Genomic DNA, 5098 nt, shown 5'->3' with positions numbered 1-5098 from the left:
TTTACTGTGTGATATTGAATAAACATGCACTTCTTTTTCCTAATGTGTTGAGATGTTAAGTAAAGGTTAGACACTATTCATTGTTCCATATATACATCCAATCTACACACTGTGATTACATTTTACATCTTATATTCACCATTACAATCTTTTCCCGTTATTTCCATAACACACATGGAGCAACACATCTTCAAAAAGTTGCCACATGGGAGCATGGGAGCATTGTCCTGAAAGACACCCGTTTCTACAGATGCACCATAGAGAGCATCCTGTCTTGTTACATCCCCATCTGTAAAAGCAGCTTCACCGTCCCCTGGAAGATCACAAAGGACTTCAGCCACGGCCTGTTCTCTCCGCTTCCATCTGGCAGATGGTAAGAGCATCCACCTCCAGGCCATAAGACAGTTGAAAAGCCCAGTTTTCCACCTGCACAACCTGCTGTTCACCTGCACCTTAAGAGACTGACTCTCTGTAACACTGACCCACTGACTCTCTGACTCTCTGTAACAGTATTGCTTCCGTCCCTGTCCTTGCCTCAACCTGGGCTCGAATCAGGGACCCTCTGAACACTTTTGCAACTTGTCACCCACAAAGCATCGTTAACTATCGCTCCACGAAAGCCGCGTCTCTTGCACATGCACGCATGCATGCACACTCACTCACTCACTACCATCACTGCTGCTATTATTTATTACTGTTTATACTGTATGTACTGCTCACTTTATCTACATGTTGATATACCACATTTCATACTACATACTGTTACTGCTAGTTTTATTCCTACTTTTGAGAGATAGCCAAATAATAGACTAAAGGAGCCTAACATTACTCCTTTATAGTCCAAGTATCTTGGATGTTCTGTTTACAGGTGAATTGGCTCTGGAAGCCAAAAGAACCAAACACTCCATCTAAACGTGAATCGATTCTCAGTTGTGATACGGCTGACTGACTTACTTAAACAAAAGCGGTTTCTGCTGACGATTGAGATGTACAAACTATGGCATAAGGGGACTACGAGCGGATAAGAGGCAATCCGTAATTTTGATTAAGACATTAATGATCGAGCTAGGATGTACGTAGTCAATATAACTATTTGTTCAGCACTTTTGAAATGTACAGCAACAGAATTTAGAACATGGGCTGTTCTTACAGTGTTCTTTCTGTACACCCAGTCAGAAACGTAGGATAAATAAAGGGGGCATATAAGCAGACAATGGAAGCTCTTACAATATTCAATGATTACATTTCCAAAAACAGGTTATAGGCTACATGTGCACCACCAAGTCAGAACAGTAGGCGAAATTAAGTGGTGAAAATAGACCAAATTATTAGGGTGAGGCACATGGGCTACTAACAGCTTACTACACCACATATACTTAGTATTACTTTCTGAGCTACAGTATACATATCTCCCTGGCATATTACATAGTTTATGCAGCAGCATACAGTACAATACATTTTTGGACTCACGTTGTTGTGCTGTGCTCACTTGAACAGGAAGGTGGTGCGGCGGTCCTTTGTGGGCAAATTTTGTCATCAAAGTCTGGCATTCTCTGGATTCATGGTGCTTTCAAGACAACTGGGAACTTGAATTTAAAAAAAAAAGGTTGAATCATGATGACGTCAGTGATCTTCAAGTCATAGCTCTGGAAAGAGGCCCGATTTACAATTCCCGAGTTGGATTAAAGTTCAAACGTATTTTCCCAGTCGTAGCTCGTTTTTCCCAAGTTCCCAGTTGTTTTTAACTCACTAAAGTCAGGTTTTGCAGTTCCGAGTTAACAGTTGTTTTGAGCGCGGCACAAATCATGCTTCATTAACAGCATGGCCAATATGGAATGTCAATCATTTTAAACAAGGAAAAGATACCCTTAATCTTAGATTTGGGACCACACAGCCACTCCACTGAATAGCAGGCTAATGATTGCTTTGCAAAGCTTGCAGTTAGCCCCTGATTCCTTTCAAACCACTAATTGTTGAATTTGCGATATCCAACTTGTTGTGTAATGTTTATGGCCGATGAGCACCGACACGTTTTATTTATAATTGCACTTAATTATTTATCTTCATATGACAAGGATTAAAAAGGATTTGCCAGTAGATTGTCGACTTGATTCATGATGATGACTGCTAGCTAAGATTTTGAAAGTAAGAAAGCCACTGTAGATATAACGTGATTTGATTTCATTTTATCTTTGGCCAATGACCTTAAGCCTTCTTGGATGGGCACTTCTCATGTAACTCTATGGCAGCACCCTAGGGGTTTAAATTTTAAAGCTCTACCCTTTGACTTGATGGGAACGTAGTGTCCCCATGATTGACAGAACACTGAGCGGCGCAATGCTCCATATTTTCTGCTGGCTTGCCCCACCACCACAGAAAGCACTTTATTTCTTAAATGTTTTTATTTGCTCTGCCCCACCTGCCCTGAATGACGGGTCACCACTGGCAAACACATGCTGTAACATGGAGATATGGCCCTGTGGTAATACTAACCCCATAAAGGTGTGTATCAATTTAACCTTTTGTTTTTTGTTTTATGTTTATGACCTCCACACCTGTGCCTGGCTGGGTCTCTGTCTGTGACCTCCACACCTGTGCCCGGCTGGGCCTCTGTCCATTCTCCACATCTATGCTTGGCTGTCCTTCAGTCAGCTCCTTGTCCTCTGTTCCTTACGGGCTGGGCATTCTGATTGGAGCCAACAATCAGTCTCTCTCCATTTTAAGGTAATTATACAAAATTGTAATTATTTGTGTTCAATTGTTTGTCCCTCTGTGGTGTTTATGACCTCCACACCTGTCCCTGGCTGATCCTCTATTTTTCAAGCTTATACAGCATAATTTTTCATTGATGTATTAGTCAACAGTATTCTCCCCTTCTTCTTAATTTACTCTGAGCACAAAACCCCTTAGCTGAATGCTGTAATTACATTCTGATCAGTTAATGTCAGTCTTTGAATGCGCCATTGTATAAACTATTTAATTTTCCTGAGTGTGTGCTGTGCACTGATTAAAAAACAAATTAGAGTATATTTGTCATTCTCACATCTTCCTCCAATTATGTTGTCTTCAATTACTTCCTTGATTTACAATCAAAATAACTTAGCCAACATTACGTTTTCGATGGGATCATGGTATTACATTTATAGATTAAGCCCTTTCTCTAAAACTGGGATAAACAAGATTTAACTCCTGCGGTGTTTAGGCCTACTAAATGTACCCTTCTTCATAGCTCATAGCTCAGTATTTGAATTGTTTATTTCATAGTCTTTTTTGCTCATCTTTATCAAGGGTGCCAATAATTTTTACCTGACTGTATGTAGCTTGGGTATGTATTTATACAAGTATAGCACAGGTGAGAGGAGAGCATACGGTTCTTTCCGCCTCACTAGAACAAAATGGAATACACGTCTCTGCATCCTTTCTATGGTAATATTGTGCAGGGAAACTATGTATGTTATATCATGCAATAAATGGGAACCTCACTCAACCAAATATCTATCTACTTTTACTCTGATAAGCCAATTTTATGTGGAAGCGTCTTGAACCGCGCCAAGGCCAGCGGTCATCAGTAGTGTTCAACAGCTCTGTTCTCATTGGCCAATTAATGGTAACGTCTTGGTAGCGGTGCGGTCTCTGTTTGGTTGGTGAGGGCAATTCTTCGTAACTTCTTGGTAGGATCAGGGATATGATTGGTTTTCGCTACCAGAAATGTCCTCGACTGACTCTCTAACCGCAGGTACAATATTGTACCGAAAGACCATCAATTTTCTAATATGTAAGAGGTGGTACTGTGACTGTGCTGGAGTGATGTGACGGTTGTGTTGAGTTTATAATGGGCCTATTTTTTTTATTTTACCTTTATTTAATTATATGTGATAAAAAAAACTTGAGTTATTGTAGGCTACAACTTGGGTCATCTATTTTGAAACCTCCCAAAATAAAAGCGTTTGATGTATTTTTGAAAGATTTTTCTTTAAACCGTGTGCAGCCTATTTCATAACTTCCCTAATATTGATAGAATAATGTGTGGGTGAAAAGATGGGCACGTTTCAAGGCGAATGATCGTATTTGAAACTACTTTTATTGAACGTCAGCGGCTCCGTGGCGCAATGGATAGCGCATTGGACTTCTAGGTTAAAGATCGTGGTGATTCAAAGGTTGTGGGTTCGAGTCCCACCGGAGTCGACTTTTTTTTTATCTGTTGATAGTGAAACATGAGTATAGACTGACAATGAAACATGAGCATTTGCGAATACACAAAATGTGCTTAACTTCAACTATAATAATAGCCCGAATATTCACCTCCATTGATAAACCGAAAGGCTCTATCTACACACAAGGTAGCATAATCTATCGCCGAAATTAAAGGAAGATTCACCAAAAATTGCATAATTTTATTAACGTCAGATGTCGGGTAGCTGTCATATTCAATAACCAAATAGGCGACCCTTTACTATCCATACAATCTTGAAACATGTTAAAATACTGTGCTGGCAAAAGTTGCTTGCGAACTGCTTGTTGCTCTCGACGTGCTCGTTCAAGATTACGCAGCCTGAAGCCCTGCGTAACAGTGCACGTGGCGTAGTGGGTGTGGACTCGGAGTTGGCGGCTGGTGCTGGAAAGGCTTCCAGGCATACAGTGTCGGAACAGAGAAGTGCAACGAAAACCCATCATTCACCATGAAACATAGAACTTCTTTAGTAGGTTGATGAAAAAACACACCATCAACAGAATAATTCCGCTATGAACAGCAGACATTGAACACACGCAATGATGCCCCCAATCTCGGATAGAATCTCCATAAATAGAAAGCATTGGCTGGACAGCCTATATCCCACTAGGAATTCCCAGTGTAGTTCATCCAGTATTACGTTTAACAGAGGTTTACTACTGAGTAGTATCAATACCAGAACATAAACAGGTATGCCGTCATGTATTAACAGATACTGACCGCATTGTTCTTGAGGTGACATTTGGTTATATTCTTATTTCCTATTGAATTTTGTGGTTATAACAAGGCAAAACACTTAAATACGGATTAGGCAATTATGCGTTTGAATGCTGATATTTTATACTGCAGAGACGTTAACTTCTGGCA

The 5098-nt window shown here is 40.3% G+C and overlaps 1 non-coding gene across 1 annotated transcript; it reads left to right on the top strand.

Moving 5' to 3' along the window:
- The first annotated feature begins 4095 nt into the window (after positions 1-4095).
- trnar-ucu (transfer RNA arginine (anticodon UCU)) lies at positions 4096-4185 on the top strand. Its single transcript is given in 2 exon segments — positions 4096-4132; positions 4150-4185. It is a non-coding gene; the product is annotated as a tRNA-Arg (tRNA).
- Positions 4186-5098: the final 913 nt, after the last annotated feature.

This window comes from Oncorhynchus keta, chromosome 21 (genome assembly GCF_023373465.1).
Source record: "Oncorhynchus keta strain PuntledgeMale-10-30-2019 chromosome 21, Oket_V2, whole genome shotgun sequence".
In the NCBI taxonomy this organism is placed as follows: domain Eukaryota; kingdom Metazoa; phylum Chordata; class Actinopteri; order Salmoniformes; family Salmonidae; genus Oncorhynchus; species Oncorhynchus keta.
This window is presented reverse-complemented; position numbering and strand designations above follow the sequence as displayed.